Here is a 17,667-nt window from a genome sequence, read left to right as displayed (position 1 = left end):
GTCTGCCAAAGAAACTAGGGTAGGGGCCAAGGGCGCAGCCTGGTTACACCGTGAAGGGCCATCTTTTCAGAAATGTATAGTAGTTACATGTATTAGAATTGTACTAATGATACTAACTAATGTTATAGGTTATAGGTTTATAGGTTATATTATAGAACCTATAAAATTCAACTGAAATAATGAGAAATATGAAAAAATACTATATTTGTTGCTGTGCTGTGTAACTCTGGCTGTGGGCACACACTGCCAGAGATAAGGTGAGAAGAATAGGGTGAGTTGTTGATTGGCTCTAGATCTGATTACGTGAACCCAAATCCCCCAAAGAGCTGTTGTCCATGGGACGGTTGAAACAAGTCTTATTACTCCAATCAGAAACATGCTGGAGTGATGACACTCATACTGCACATGCTCAGTTAGACCCTCCCCCGATCAGAAAGAGAGAAAAAACCCTTATCATTTGCTGCTACATTTATTTTCTCTAAAACATGTTTCGCTATTTTTTTATGAGCTGTATTTTTGTAATGCTGCCCGGATCTTTTGTATGAATGAATCCTAACGTACTTAGTTTGAATCATTGGGTTGTTGACTTCTAATTGAGATGGTCAGCATGCTTAATGGTCAGAGTTTCTACCTAACACCAGATGTTGTGTCATGGCTGAATGGTTGGGTAAGGTTGCAACAAGTTGTTGCAACTGTCCCCAAGCTAAGCAGCCATATCAAAACAGAGCACAGAACAGTATTCTTCAACATAAGCAGGTCATTGTGGGCATTGGTGTAGTCTATTTTATTGTAGTGTGTGTAATGTGTGGCGCTTATGGGGTGTCGCACCACACTCACTAACGCAGGGGTCTACAACCTGCTGCATGGATTTAGGAGTGCAACGATTATCCACAATCATGGAAAGCTGAATAGGCTTATCAGTTTTAATAACAGTATGAACAAATATAACAAAAAAATGACAAGTTGTCCTTTGTGTATGTAGCAGTATAGAAATAGGGTTGCCTTGTTGCAGTTAATTGCATCAGCTGACCACTAGGGCGGCAGTATATAAGTACGGCCCTCCTTCTCGCTCTCTCACTGAGGGTCAGGTGTTTACCTGTGCAGGTAATGCTCTGTGCCCCTGCTGCGGCTACTGCTTTGTTTCATTTATCACTGTCCTCATGCTTAAAGCCGGTGTGTTTTCACTGCGGAGCAGCGACTTCGTGCTCCGTTTAGTCCCCGGTCTTCTCTAGCGGTGGTAAGTGTCCTCTCTCTCTGTGTTATACCGAATGCTATCCTGTAGCTAATGCTAATGCGATCACAGGTAGATGACTGCTGCCGTGTGGGTCTCTCTCTCCCTCCCTCTCCCTGTGCAGGTTTGACCTTGAAAACAGGTATGCTACCTTAAATCTAGCCTCCAAAGGCCTTGTAAGAGCCAATATGCCAATAATTGATTTATAATAAATATTTAGTTTAAAAGATTTAAAAAGAAATGCTAATAGTAATTTTATGTTAATTCGTAATGTGTAAAACTGTTAATAATTTAGTGAGGTATAAATGGTAAATATGTTATTCTCTATGTTTAACGGTAACGATGGTAACGTAATTCAGTTTGGAGTGTACGGCCACACCAACCGCGTTGCTCGCTTTAGGGGCGTTGAAAATCGGCATTTTTGCATAGGGAACCATTGGTCTAGGCGCGGTACACGCGTTGAAGCGTTGAAGCGTTGCGTTGGGGGCGTTGGGCGCGGCAGTTGCACGTAATTACGCACGTAAACGCAGTAACGCGCCCAACGCACCAACGCCCGGAGTTCAGAAAATTGAACTTTCAACGCTCCAACGCGTGACGCTTAAAGGCTGGTTTATGCTCGGTTACGTAAGCGTAAGCGCAAGCGCAAGAGGCCCTTGCGCGCCCTTGCGCCCCCCTTGCGCGACTTCTCACGTCTTGCGTGCGTCGGGTGATTTTTCTAGACTTGCGTCATTTTTTACGTAAGCTTTTACGCGAGCAGCCCAGCCTGCAAGGCTGTGATTGGTTTGCTGGTCTGGTTACTACTTCCTGTCTGGAGTATCACCCGGCAGGCTCATATACAAAAGCATTAACCTGAAGTGAAGTTAACTTTGCTGCCAACACATTATGTCGTTTTAAAATGTAGAGAGATATGCACATTTATACAACCCCAATGATCAACAACTTCATCACCCCTGTTCCTCTGTCTGTTGCCATCATTCACTGTGTATGGGGAGAACACGATCTGGCACATAAACAAACCAACGACTCCCATATACAAAGACGTCATTCTCGAGGTCGTCTTCAACGAAAAACTTTCCTCCACATATTACTCCACCTACTGTTCTGGCGGTAAATTGCTTGGCAACACGCGCAACACGCGCAACCTAAAAGGGAGCATGAATTGCTTTGAGTAAATTTTGCGCAACAACGTAACACCAACGCTGAAGCATGCAGCCGCCTTAAGGCGGCTGCATGCTTCAGCGTTGGTGTTACGTTGTTGCGCAAAATTTATTTTACTTCACAAATTTTTTTACTTCACTTCAGGTTAATGCTTTTGTATATGAGCCTGCCGGGTGATACTCCAGACAGGAAGTAGTAACCAGACCAGCAAACCAATCACAGCCTTGCAGGCTGGGCGGCTCGCGTAAAAGCTTACGTAAAAAATGACGCAAGTCTAGAAAAATCGCCCGACGCACGCAAGACGTGAGAAGTCGCGCAAGGGGGGCGCAAGGGCGCGCAAGGGCCTCTTGCGCTTGCGCTTACGCTTACGTAACCGAGCATAAACCAGCCTTTAGCCGCGGTAGCCAATCAGCGTGGAGCTTGACCCGACGTCACTGGCAGAGAGTAGTGAGCTTGCACAGAAGCATACGGCCGACATCTTTCTTTTTTCTTCTGGGTGGAAATAGTAACATAGTTACGCCATTAAATGCGTTTATGGAAACATTTCTAGCGAGAAATGTGCATTTTACTTTCATAATGTTCGCTCAGTGAATGTGAAGGATGTTTGGTTTGATAGTTATGACGAAGAGGGAACGCTCCGTTCACTTGCATGGACAATGGACTCATCTAGCTGCGTTGGCGCGTTGACGCGTTGGAGCGTTGAACCACCACACACTGGTCAAGCGTCAGGTTAGGCGCGGTACTCGCGTTGTCCAACGCGAGTACGCGGTTGGTGTGGCCGCAGACATCGATTGAAGCTACACAGTTTTTTGACCGTGCGTAAGACCGTAGTTTATATTGAAGACGTGTATTTTGTTTGAAGACTTTTAAGTAAACATTTAAAAACGAAGGAACATTGTCTTGTCTTTTCGCCCGCGTTGCAAACGCTGTCAGCTGACTCCAACAAGTGGTACAGAGGATAAGTGAGACGGAGTGCCACTATATTTTGTCAAAAAACTCGCTTAACGGATCAATAAGCTCGTGGAGCAAGGTACGTTTTATTACTGTTTTCTGGGAATAATTGACACAAGCAGAAACCAAAAACCAGCCGTTTTTTCGTTTTGTCCAAAAAAACGAAAATCAAATGTTTATTCGTTTTTTGGTTCTTCTTACCAAAACGAGTTTACCACTCAATATCTGGTTTCCGCCGGTGGGCGGGTCCTCTTATTGGCTAGTGTGCTTCGTTGCCCTGTGCTCTTCCAAATAAAAGTTTTTCCGTTTGATAATGTCGACAAAAATATTACTGTAGGCCTATTATAGACACTAGCAGACACAGAGGACCACACCACCCACAGTCAAGACTGACACGGCTTCAAATAACAATATAATAATCATAATAATCATTTGAAACCCAATGATTCATTTGAAAATTAGAACTTCTGAAGTTATGATGACTTCAGTGCAGTTGATGTTTAGCCACAGTTAATACATGCAGAGTAGACCTGAGGGCTTTACTACGACATCATTGTCCGGCTATGAACTCTGTGAGCGTTCACATCGAAGGAGCTGCGATCGCGGGCTGCTGATTTCCTTACAGCCTGAGAGCTATGAGGAATACAAGTGATCACAACACATTTCCGACAGCTGAAATTTGCGCATTTGTTGACCTTTATCCATTTACAGTAAACAAATTATTTTTTCTTGTTGAAAGATATTTTATGTTGTTTTCATATTATTATTTACTGATGGTGTTTACAGAATGCGAGTGCGTGTTATATTGAAAGCGAGGCTTGGTGTGCCTATATATGAATATAGGCTACAGTGAGTTTTTTAAAGTGCTTTACAAGCAAATCATATCGTCTACTCTGTGACAGGGCAGGGAGTGTAAAGTAACCTACTTCATTCAATATCGAATAGGCTACTGTAGCCTACACTATGTACAAATGGTTTTGCTCTTTGCTCATGGCAGTTGTGACAGTCATTTTAACGTGTCAGCAGGCAAGCTTCACTCATTCCAGGATGCATTATGCGCTGTCGTATAGCCTACTTGGAACCTGTTTTGGAATGGATCTATAGTAGCGTATAGAAATTGGCTCATAACAGGCCAGCTGGAATACAAAGCAAACTCTTTGTATTCCAGCTGTTTTTTTGTGTGATGTTTTATGATGTTTCAATGTTGCGTTGGTAATGTGTTAGACAGCTTAGATGTTCTTAGATGTTTTGTTAACCTGATTCCTATCCCACTCTGTTTAAGTAAAAGTGTGCTACTACTGCAAAATCTCTTTGCTTTTGTTTTTTTCTTTTCTTAAATGTGTTTGGAAATGACTTTTAATGATGTTAACTAGATCTCATAACTGGCCTAAACACATACAATTTGTATATACCCTATGCCGTTTGACTATAAGACCTCTATAAGAATCTCCTCTGTGCTACTATTCATGTTGTCAGTCAATGATCAAACTAGTATATGAATTACAGTCCAAGCGGGTTAGGCAAGGCAAGGCAATTTTATTTTTATAGCCCGTTTTTACAAACAGTTTGTCTCAAAGGGCTTTACATAGCATGAGCATCATAACAACATCCTCTTCCCTTAAACCCTCACATCGACTGAGTAAAAACTCCCAGGAAAACCCAGGGGAAAAATTGCAGTTGGTTCAGACTGGGGATGGAGCTGTGGAGAATATGTGGAAACAGAGAGAGACTGCGAGACGCCAAGGCCAAACTACAAGGTGCGAAAGGTGAGGGGGGCTGTACTTAAATTTAGTTAAAGTGTCTGCCTCTCGGACCCATGGGGAGAGCTGGTTCCACAGTAAAGGAGCCCAGTAACTGAATGCTCTACTTCCCAGTCTGTTTTTAGAGATAATGGGAGTCACTAACAGACCTGCATTCTGGGAGCCAATAAAAATCTTGCATAAGTCATAATAAAGGTAATGATTAATTATTGCGCATTTAAAGATGTATATTATTACATTGCAGCATTATTTGGGGATGACAATACAAGACTTCCATGAATGTGCATTTGAAGGAGAGTTTGCTTTGTATTCCAGCTGGCAAATTTCTATAGGCTACTATAGATCCATTTCAAAACACGTTCCAAGTAGGCTATAGGACAAAGCATTATACATCATTGAATGAGTGAAGCTTGCCTGCTGACATGTTAAAATGACTGCCACAACTGCCATGAGCAAAGAGCAAAACCATCTGTACATAGTGTAGGCTACAGTAGCCTATTCAATATTGAATGAAGTAGGTTACTGTACACTCTTTGTCACTGTACAGAGTAGTCAATATGATTTGCTTGTACAGCACCTTAAAAAACTCACTGTAGCCTATATTCATAGGCACACCCAGCCTCGCTTTCAATATAACACACACTCGCATTCTGTAATCACAGTAAATTATAATATGAAAACAATATAAAATATCTTCCAGCAAGAAAAAATTATCTGTTTACTGTAAATGGATGAAGTTCAACAGATGCGCAATGCAGGGCTCTCCATTTTTTTAATGAGTTCAGAGTGAGATTTTGTCGGGGGGGGGGGGGGATATATTAATATGTAACTGCATACAAATTTGTTCACAGACATGGTGACTAATGTATGATAGTAGGCATTATTGGCCCTTAACACTAATATTCAGAAACAACACTGCCTCAAAAGGATATTGGCCTAAGCAACAACAGTAGAGGCATATACTTTCCCTGAACTTTTAAACGTTGCAAACGTGCAAAACATATATTATATTTACGCGGCATTCAGTCCAATGCTTAAAAATATATCTGTGGCATTCAGTAGGCCAATGCTGTGGTAAAGTCTGCAAAGTATGAGTGAATATTTGATGGAGTATGAGTAAGTGTTCCCTTCTGTTACATATAGAACTTTATCAATCCCCTGCAGGAGAAATGTGTTAATGTTTGTCCCTATAAAACAATAATGGTAAAAAAATATAATACAAAACATGACGGTAACTCTAAAGTCAAACCGTCCAATCTGAAGGCTTTACTTAACCACTCCCCCTACTCACTTCCACCAATGCAAAGCGAACAGAACTGAGTAGGGGAGGGCGTAGCCCAACTAGTTTGTGACAGACCCAGAGGAACGCAACGCAAATTAAATGTGAACATGTATTGAGGCTTTATTAAAATCCCGGACGATTTTGAAATTTCACCCGGACGCATTTGATTCCTACCCTTCCACTGTCAAATAGCGGCGCAATGTGCAGCTGTCAGAAATGTGTTGTAATCACTTGTATTCCTCATAGCTCTCAGGCTGTGAGGAAATCAGCAGCCCGCGATCACAGCTCCTTTGATGTGAACGCGTACAGAGCGCATAGTTCAGAGCCGGACAATGATGTCGTAGTAAAGCCCTCAGGTCTATTCTATATGTATTAACTGTGGCTAAACATCAACTGCACTGAAGTCATCATAACTTCATAAGTTCTCATTGTCAAATGATTATGAACACTATTATTGTTATTTGAAGCCGTGTCAGTCTTGACTGTGGGTGGTGTCAGTGGTCCTCTGTGTCTGCTAGTGTCTATAATAAAGTAATATTTTTGTCGACATTATCAAACGGAAGAACTTTTATTATGAAGAGCACAGGTCAATGGAGCACGCTAGCCAATAAGAGGACCCGCCCACCGGCGGAAACCAGATATTGAGTGGTAAATTTGTTTCGCTCAGTAAGAACCAAAAAACGAATAAACGAACTGAAATATTGATTTTCGTTTTTTTGACAAAACATAGAAACGAATAAACAAACTGAAATCTTGATTTTCGTTTTCTTGTCAAAACGAAAAAACGAAAAAACGGCTTGTTTTCTGGTTTCTGCTTGCGTCAATTATTCCCAGAAAACAGAGTAATAAAACGTACCTTGCTCCTCGTGCCCGTACCCGGCCGTGGGGAGAGCGCAGCTGTCCACTCGGGAGATCGGGAGTACGGGAGAAAAGCCAAGAGAGCTCACCCGAAGAAGCTCATACAAGAAACGGTTAATCCTTACCCTGCGTTCACACCAAAAGATGCAAAAAGTTGAAGCGGCACGATCCCATTCAAAGTGAATGTAGAGACGCGTTGCTGCTTTGCTGCCGCAGCATTTGCTGCCGAGAAAACCGGCAGCAAAATTTGATTTGCGGCGCGTCAAAATCTGATTTGCAGCGCGGCATGCCCGTGCCCGCTACCGGGCACGGGCGCCGGGCGCGTTCACGTATTTTGCAGCGCGTCAAATGCTGCTCGAGTTGAAATATTTCAACTTTTCGGCAGCAAACGCGTGATGACAGCCAATCAGCGTTCAACAGCGTTGCCACTGAGGCGTTGCCACTGAGTGACACGCCGTAACAGCCAATCAGTGTGACTCCCTTGGAGTGACCTAGAGTTCACTACCGTTACATTTATTTAGTAACTCGAAAAAACCCACAAATCAGCATTCTGTAGTGTAGTTGTGTTGACAGTTAAACTCAGCTATGAGTATGTATGCTAAAGGGCTAGAAAACAACCCCAAACAAAACCCAGTTGGGTGCCAGGCAGCACCAGCCTTCCAGGCTCCGAATGGTCTCATGAACCCATAAACGACGGGCATTCCGACGTCTCTCCCTCTTCCACAACAGGTAAAGACATGCAATGCTCGTAATGTCGGCCATGGTTGTGAATGAATTCAGAAGCACCGCGGGCAAAACTTGCAGTGCCGCGAAACTTCCCGCGCTGCAAAACTGCGGCGCAGCAAAACTTTTGCTGCGCGTCAAAACCTTTGCTGCGCCGCAAAAGCTTTGCTGCGCCGCAAAACTTGATTTGCTGCGCCGCAAAACTTTTGCTGCGCTGCAAAACTTGATTTGCTGCGCCGCAAAACTTCGGCGTCAACGCGTTCGTGCAGCAAATGCATCTTTTGGTGTGAACGCAGGGTTAGAAGTCCAAAGAAAGGTAACGTGATCTGTTGATATTATCCTTGTGCATTCCGACAAGAGGACGTCACACCGATGCAGGAAGATAGTCGAAGCCCGTGCCGAAATTAAAGGTGGACTACATAAAAATAAAAAAATAAAAATTAAAATAAAGAAAAGAAAAGGAAATGCAAAGTTGTTGATTCTCCGTGTCAGCTCGTATTTTAAGCCAGACAGTCAATGTTGATTATTTGGGCTTCATTTAAGAAGTTGTATTGCCATTGTTCTTATGAAGAAAAAGTGACTTGAAGGATAAGTGCTTTTAAACCATTGCATGCAACTAAAGCCTAACTCTGCAATATTAAGATGACTGATGAAAAGGAAAAGGGGCTTAGATATTTTGAGGATGCAGGACGCACACGTAGGTTGACAGAGAAAGCCTCAGAGGAGAATTGCAAAAAAATATAGCATTGAGGAGAAGAAAATTAGGAGCTCTCACAAGTCAAATAAATGAATTGGAGAAAATTATGAGCGATACTCAAAATGTACATAAGGTTAAAGATGTCATGGAAAATGATTTCCCACTTTCTTTAAATGAGTTGTATTGCCTCAACAAAGAAGTTGCAAGCCTTTTGCCTGAAGATGAAAAAACATTTGATCAAGAACAATGGTTTGAATCCAAAATGGCATCAATCAAAGAATTTACGAAAGCAACTAAAACTTGGATCGCAGATGTGCACGAAGGCTCGTTGCAAAAGGATGATGCAGAAGTTGACACGCAAGATGCTGTTAAATCAAGTGACAGTATATCGCAGTATGGTGCCAGTCATGCTGGACACGACCATCAGAACGGATCTCACAAGTCGCAAAACTACCACATCGCGAGCTTCGTCGACACGTGTTAAACAAGAGGCTGAACATGCAGCTTTGCTTGAACGTGCTGCAGCTCAGAAGAAAAAGCAGCAGCTTGAGTTTGAAATAGCGAAACTTAAAGGGGCAAAAGAAGAACTTGAGTTGGAAACTGCATTAGCAAAAAGCATTGCAAAATTAAAAGTGTTTAAAGAATACGAAAGATCCGAAGATGGTTCCGGTAGCCGTGGTTACAGTAGCCATTCGCTAGTACAACTACTACAAGGAGGGAACGTGGAGCAAGAAGAATCCGGTGTTTCGCTTCCTCAGCCAGTAAATCCAGGTGTTCATGTTCAACCACAAGTGCTGCAATCCCAAGTACATAAGGTCTCTCAACAACATCACGGTAACGCTCAAGCCAACAGAGATTACGAGATGCTAAAAGTCCTGCAAAATCAGAACGCTATCACTGAGCTACTGGTAAAACAACAAAGGCAATCCCAGCTACCAACGAAAGACATCCCTGTCTTCAAGGGTGATGCACTGCAGTACAAATCATTCATCAGAACATTCAAGCACTCAATTGAACAAAAGACAGACAACGATAAGGATAAATTGTATTTTTTTGGAACAATTTACAGCTGAGGAACCCCAGGAGTTAGTTCGCAGCTGCGTCCACATGTCAGCTAGCAAAGGCTACTCTAAAGCGAAGAAACTGCTTCAAGAGCACTATGGGGACGAGCTACAGATCGGCAGCGCTTACATTGATAAAGCACTAAAATGGCCACAGATCAAGTCGGATGACGGAAAAGCATTAAATGCTTATGCTATGTTCTTGGTTGGGTGTCGCAACACTATGGAAGACATAGACTATCTGGAAGAGATGGACAACCCTACCAACTTACGGACAGTGGTATCCAAACTACCCTTCAAAATGAAAGAACTTTGGCGTGCTGAAGCTTACAACGTCAAAGAGCGAGGAGGCAGAAGAGCAAAGTTTGTTGATTTGGTGAAATACATAGACCGCCAAGCTAAAATAATGATGGATCCCCTCTTCGGTAATCTACCAGACAGCCGACCAACCACGGTTGTGAAGGTTGAACAAAAGGAAAGACACCCTTTTAGGAGAGAAGTCCGTGGAAGCAGCTTCGCTACCAACGTTTTCACAGAAGATAAAAGGCCTCAAGGAACATATGTGATGCCAGCTAATCCAGGCAAGACCAGGATTGCATTTGAGAAGCCGTGTTTGTACTGCCAGGAGTCTCACACTCTAGCTTCATGCAACAAAATTAAAGATCAGCCTCACAAAGAACGTGTGGAGTTCCTGAAGTCAAATGGCTTGTGTTTTGGCTGCTTAACTCCCGGCCATCTCAGCAAGTTCTGCAAAAGAAGGATCGAATGCAAAGAATGTGCGTTAAGGCATCCAGACATTTTACACATAGTGAAAAGAGAAGGTTCTGTCTTACCTAAGAGGAAAGGCAGTGCTCACGGAAATGAAGTTTCATGTGCTCAAGTTTCTGTCACGCAAGAGTCCTGTAGTCTAACTGGGGCCGGAAAAGCTGAATGTGTGCTGTTGATTGTACCGGTGATGATTAAATCCAAAAAGAGCGACAAGTATGTGAAGACTTACGCCTTCATGGACCCGGGAAGTACAGCAACGTTAACTGAACGTTAAAGGTAAACCAACACAGATATTTCTCAGCACCATGGGTCAAGACGAACCTGGAGAACAAAAGCTCATAAGTAGCTACGTGATATCAGACCTGGAAGTGTGCGGACTGGAAGATACCGAGCATATCGATCTGCCTAAGGTGTACACTCACAGCAACATACCAGTTCACGCTGAAAACATACCCAGCCAATCCGATATTCAACAGTGGCCATGAAGTGCGTTTGCCAGGATTGGTAGCAGATGTAGGCCTACTTACTGGAGCAAACTGTCCGAAGGCTATGGAGCCATGGCGCATTATTAACAGTCAACATGGAGGACCATACGCCGTTAAGACTGCCATTGGATGGGTAGTGAATGGGCCCATGAGAAAGGAACTGGAGGACACAGAGAACAAACCGCCTCAATGTTCAGTGAACAGGATCTCATTGATTGAAGTTGAGAAGTTACTTGTCCAACAGTATAATACTGATTTCCAAGAGCGCAACTACGACGACAAGGAAGAGTTGTCGCAAGAAGATAAACACTTCATGCAGTCTGTGCACAAAACAGCAAAACTGGAGAACGGACATTACAGCATTGGAATGCCGCTTAGGAACGAGAAGCTCCAAATGCCTAATAACCGCTGTGTGGCGGAGCAGCGCATAGCCAGTTTGCACAGAAAGCTCCAGAAGAATCCTGAGTTCTTTGAAGAGTACAAAGCCTTCATGGACAACATCATAAGCAAAGGCTTCGCTGTCCAAGTTCCGGCACACCAGCTGAACCGTGACGACAACAGGGTGTTCTACATACCGCACCACGGGGTGTATCACCCTAAGAAAAGAAAACTACGAGTGGTCTTCGACTGCACAGCCTCGTTTCAGGGCCGGTCTTTGAATGGTGAACTACTACAGGGACCCGATCTGACCAAAACGTTGGTTGGCGTCCTCTTAAGATTTCGTGAAGAGCCAATAGCCATGATGGCAGATATCGAGTCGATGTTTTATCAAGTTCAGGTGCCAGAAGAAGACGCAGATCTCCTCCGCTTTCTGTGGTGGCCCAATGGTAACTTGAATGGGCCCATGGAGGAATACCGGATGGCAGTGCACCTATTTGGGGCCACCTCATCGCCAAGCGTTGCTTCGTACGCACTTCGGAGAACTGCTGAGGACCACAGAGCCACTGCCACCCCAGAAGCCATTCAAACAATTCTGCAGAACTTGTATGTGGATGATTGTTTAAAGAGCGTAGCTACAGAAGAAGATGCTGCGACATTGGCAAGTGATCTCCGCACCTTGTGTGCCAGTGGAGGTTTTAATCTAACGAAGTGGATGAGCAACAGCCGGAAGGAGTTAATGTCCATCCCAGAAGTACACAGAGCTAGTGAAGCAAAAGACTTGGATCTAAGCCATGACGCACTACCAGTCGAGAGGACTCTCGGCATACAGTGGGATACAGACATGGATGCTTTCACTTACAGCATGAAGCTGCAAGACAAGCCGATGACGAGGAGAGGCATTTTATCCGTCGTCAACTGTCTACGACCCCCTCGGTTTCTTGGCGCCAGTCGTCCTGGCAGCCAAACTTCTGCTAAAAGAGCTTTGTAAGGAGCAGCACGGTTGGGATGAAAGCATTGGCAAAAAAACATGCTGAAGATTGGCAAAAATGGAAAGAAGATGTTACTCACCTTACTGACTTCCACGTGAGCAGATGTTTAAAACCTCCAGATTTCGGATGCACTGCCATGGCACAGTTACATCATTTCTCGGATGCCTCAGAGTACGCATACAGCACTGTGTCTTATCTGCTGCTAGAGAACAAGCAAGGTGGGAAACATTGATCGTTTTTGATGGGGAAATCAAGAGTGGCTCCGCTCAAGCAGGTCACAATACCCTGGCTTGAACTGACTGCGGCAGTCGTGGCGGTGAAGATGGACAAGATGTTACGGCAAGAGCTTCAACTTCCACTCCAACCGTCTACCTTTTGGACAGAGAGCACTACCGTACTCAGGTATATCGACAGTGAAACAGCTCGATTCAAAACTTTCGTTGCAAACAGAGTTACACTGATTCGCGAAGCCACCAAGCCGTCTCAGTGGAACTACGTCGGCACAGCAGAAAACCCTGCAGATCAAGCTAGCAGGGGCCTGAAAGCCAAAACATTTATGCAAGAAGGAACATGGATTAAAGGACCGAAATTCCTGCTGCAAGGCGAACATGATTGGCCAAACAACCTGTGCAAAGGAAGGAAAGCCTTCAAGATGACCCAGAGGTCAAGAACATAGTTTCAGTCAACACAGTCATAGTTGAAGATAACGTGGAACCAATTAACAGATTGATCGACTACTACTCGGACTGGCATAAGCTGAAAAGGTCAGTGGCCTGGATTCTAGCTGAAGGAAACCTTGCGCCAGCTGAAAGATGAAAGAAAGGAGTTCTCGAGAACAGTCAATCAAACCGAAAAGGACCCCGAAAAGCGAAGATCAAAGTTAGAAAAACACATAGAGAAATACAGAACAACAAAAGAAAAGAGACCACTTACCTTAGAGGACATGGTCGCTGCAGAGTCCATATTATTCCAGTTCAGTCAAAGACAACAGTACCGAGAGGATATTAAAGCTCTGCTAAAGGGAAACCAAGTCAGTCGAAACAGTCAGCTGCTCAAGCTGGATCAGATTCTGCAAGATGGTACATTGAGAGTTGGCGGAAGACTCAACAAGTCGGCCATGCCAGAGAACGTCAAGCACCCAGTGGTACTCTCTAAGCACTGTAGAGTCGCCACATTGATCTTGAGAGACATACACCAAAGAACAGGACACTGCGGACGCAGTTATGTCATGGCACAACTAAGAAGCAAGTATTGGATCCCGCGAGCCAATTCTTCTATCCGAAAAATAATCAACAAGTGTGCAGTGTGTCGCAGGATCAGTGGAAGAGTCGGAGAGCAAAAGATGGCAAACCTGCCTGAAGACCGCATCTTGCCAGACAAACCTCCCTTTACAAAAACCGGTGTTGATTTTTTCGGGCCGATGTTAAGCGGGGCCGGAGTACAGTCAAGAGATATGGCGTACTGTTCACTTGCCTTACCCTTAGAGCCGGCCCGTGCACATCGAAGTTGCAGATAGCCTCGATACAGATTCCTGCATTAACGCGATTCGGCGTTTTGTGTCTAGAAGAGGTCAAGTTACTATCATGCGCTCTGACAACGGCAAAAACTTTGTTGGTGCTGAAAGGGAGATGAGGGATGCAATTCAACTCTTTGATCATGACAAAATTGAAAGAGTCTTGCAACCAAAGGGAATACAGTGGATATTCAACAGCCCGGCAGCTTCCCACCAGGGTGGGGTTTGGGAAAGACCGATTCGAACAGTGCGAAGAATCCTCAATTCTTTGTTGAAAGAACAAGCTGTGAATGATGATTGTCTTCAGACAGTTCTGTGCGAGGTTGAGAGCATCATCAACGGCAGGCCTCTCACAAGTATCTCGGACGACGTGAATGACCTCGAGCCTCTGACCCCCAATCATTTATTGCTGCTGAAGTCGCAACCCACCATGCCTCCAGGCATTTTCAGCAAAAACTACACATACACAAGAAAGCGCTGGAAGAAAGTCCAATATTTAGCAGACTTGTTCTGGACCAGATGGACCCGTGAGTACCTCCCACTACTCCAGGAGCGGCAGAAGTGGTCGAGACCGCAAAGAAACTTTTCTACTGGAGATGTTGTGTTGTTAGTGGACAGTTCTTCGCCTCGAAACTCCTGGCTCATGGGAAGAGTGGTTGAAAGTTGAAACCTTACCGGACTCGAGCGGAGCGGTTCGAAGAGTGAAGATAAAGACCAAGACCAGTATTTTGGAAAGGCCTGTTAACAAACTGTGTTTGTTAGAATAAGCAGTGTCAAGAGAGAACGTTTAAAAAATGGAATAATCACAAGAAACCAGTTTGAGTTGGGCATTGTTTTATTTTGGCTCTTGATGTTTTTAGTTTGTAATTGCTTAGTCCACCTGCCTAACCAATTAGGGGCCGGGTAAGGTAAGAGCCAATATGCCAATAGTTGATTTATAATATATATTTAGTTTAAAATGATAAAAAAAAAATGCTAATAGTAATTTTATGTTAATTCGTAATGTGTAAAACTGTTAATAATTTAGTGAGGTATAAATGGTAAATATGTTATTCTCTATGTTTAACGGTAACGATGGTAACGTAATTCAGTTTGGAGTCTAACATTGATTGAAGCTACACAGTTTTTTGACCGTGCGTAAGACCGTAGTTTATATTGAAGACGTGTATTTTGTTTGAAGACTTTTAAGTAAACATTTAAAAACGAAGGAACATTGTCTTGTCTTTTCGCCCGCGTTGCAAACGCTGTCAGCTGACTCCAACAAGTGGTACAGAGGACGAGTAGGAGTGAGACGGAGTGCCACTATAGGCCTTAATAAATGTAGCTTAGCCATACTAATTTTATGTTTATTGACAGGGAACGCTCCTCAGCTGGCCGAAATCTACAGGTGGCGATTCATGTGACTCCTCCACCAGCTGATTGGGGCCATTGCTGTTTTGTCTCTGCTGCTAATCACAGTTTCTCTGCTGCTAATCACAGTTTCTCTGCTGCTAATCACAGTTTCTCTGCTGCTACATACGACGTTGTACCCTGCCTTATCTCTGGCAGCCACTTATTCCTGGCTGCTCTGTGCTGCTTGGTGCTGGTGCTGTTGCTGACTTTTTGCTACAGCCGGCTTGCATGGTGGACTGCCGACACCACACCTTTAACCTGTTTATCCCTTTCATTTTAGCTGAATGATTGTGAGGAGTTAATCCCTTGGTTTTGTATTGCTTGTTTTGTATTCTGTATTATTTTGATTGGGTGGATTGTTTTGTTTATTTTGAACAATTTCCTGCTTTGTTGTATATTGTTTTGTACATTTTGGGTTAATTATTTCCGTGGTAACTTCCTTTTTGTTTCCTTCTCAGTGGCTGTAGGCTGGTGGTGGTGCTGGTGACGTGGGTGGTGGTGTCCCTCCTTCTTGTGTGCTGTGCTTCCTTAGATTTGGTGATACCACAGTGTGACTGCCACATCATGTGTCTGGGTGAACCCTCTTCATTTAATTGAGTTTTGTTGAGTCCCCTTCCCCCTCACCTGCTCTTTCCCCACCAGTAGGCCTCAGCCCCTGATTAGGTTATTTCTTTGTTTATTTGGGGTTAATGTTCATTTTTATGATAACATATATTTTATTAAATAAAGTATTTTTGTAAACTGGGAACCACGTGTCTTGCCTGTCGAGTGAAACGAACCTGTGTCTTTGATCAATGTAAAATAATATATAATAATTCCATGGGTGCAATTCCCAAGGTGGCGTTGTCGAGCAACCTAAGATTCACATTGAGAGCCTCCACGCCACCACATGTATATAGTAGCAATAGCACCTGCTAAACAAGGTCAAAACCTACTCAAAATAATTTAATGAACTGTTTACAACCATGGCTAACCAATGCAAGAGAAGGAGATGAAAGGGGACTAATGTTTCACTCTTTCAATTGCTCTAATTTTATCTCTAACTGTTGTTATCTAACATACCAAACAGTAATTGAATTGTGTAAAAGTCTGAAATTATTGCACCTTAAAAATGACCATTAATTAGCTATACTCTCATTTGCATAGTAATTAACTTTATGAATTTCAATTGTGTATTCCAACTGCATGTTGGCTGACATTTCCCTAACTTTCTTTCCCTCCACTCTAACCAAGGATGCCTGTTTTTAAATTTCCTTGCCTGTCCACAACACTGGTCAGGGGTTCTCATCTAAAAGTAACAAGGAGATATACAGTGGGATTAAAACATTGTTACTTGTTATGTGGTATACACATTGTTTTGGGAGGACTGGACACACGCACACGCACACTCGCACACGCACACGCACATGCACGCACACACACACACACTCCGTAGTCTCCGTAGCTCTGGTAGTGGCATCTGCTGCATGCAGGGTCAACAGAAGCGGCAGCAGTAGATTTTGGGCCAGGCTTAAAACTAACTAAAACACTGAAATAGTGTAGTTTACTTTTCGTATTGTAATATTGTAATTATAACTTTCAATCTGTGTGGGTGGCCAATCACAGCGCAAGGGAGGGGCTTGGCCCGCCAACCAACATGCAGAGATGCAGGGGCAGCTTCGCAACAGAGACAGGACAGGGCAGCGCGCGAGCGTGCAGGCAGCACAGTAAAACGACGGCTTCAGCGCAGAAGATAACACAGCATTACGCTAGACACAACCGATGGATAGCAAAGAAGGCTCTGCGCGTACAAGATCCTCAGCATCATGTTCTACGAAGGGGTCAAATAATTCTTCCACGTGGCTGCTGCTACCATGGCTCGTGCAAAAGCAGAGGCAGCGAAAGCACGACTGCAGTTATCGCAGTTCTATTTCATGTAGGCTACGCCGCATGGGCTTGTCCCGCTTGCACGTACTGAACATTTTCAACTATGCGCCCATCAACGTGGGCACCACCCACATTCCCACGGAACCGTGTATATAAGGCGGCGCAAACCGCCGCCCATCCTCCCTTTTCTTTCAGCGATTTGTACTATCAACGGAAAAAGAAGATATGACTTCCAACCTTAAGATGACCGGTGGCAGCGGCGTGGGCGAGGCCATGGACCAACGGCCCTTTTCAGGGCCTCAGTGCGCCACCTGTCCCGCCTCCCTGGCTCCGGGTGACGGACACCGGGCGTGTTTCAGGTGCCTCGGTGCTGAACACGCCGCGGCTGCCTTGGTTGCCCCCGCCTCCTGCCCCGCGCTGACTGAAGAGGGGCTCCTCTCCGGGCAACTCTTTTTCTCCCCGTCGGTGGATCTCGCTGAGGCCATCGACATCTTCGGGGCCGAAGTTCCGGACGCCCAGGACGCCGAAGAGCGCTTCGAGGTTGAGGAGGAG

The 17,667-nt window shown here is 44.2% G+C and overlaps 1 long non-coding RNA gene across 1 annotated transcript; it reads left to right on the top strand.

Moving 5' to 3' along the window:
* Positions 1 to 1,089: 1,089 nt before the first annotated feature.
* LOC130378393 (uncharacterized) lies at positions 1,090 to 15,366 on the top strand. Its single transcript, XR_008894684.1, has 3 exons — positions 1,090 to 1,237; positions 1,304 to 1,373; positions 15,214 to 15,366. It is a non-coding gene; the product is annotated as an uncharacterized LOC130378393 (long non-coding RNA).
* Positions 15,367 to 17,667: the final 2,301 nt, after the last annotated feature.

Source organism: Gadus chalcogrammus, chromosome 3 (genome assembly GCF_026213295.1).
Source record: "Gadus chalcogrammus isolate NIFS_2021 chromosome 3, NIFS_Gcha_1.0, whole genome shotgun sequence".
NCBI lineage: Eukaryota > Metazoa > Chordata > Actinopteri > Gadiformes > Gadidae > Gadus > Gadus chalcogrammus.
This window is presented reverse-complemented; position numbering and strand designations above follow the sequence as displayed.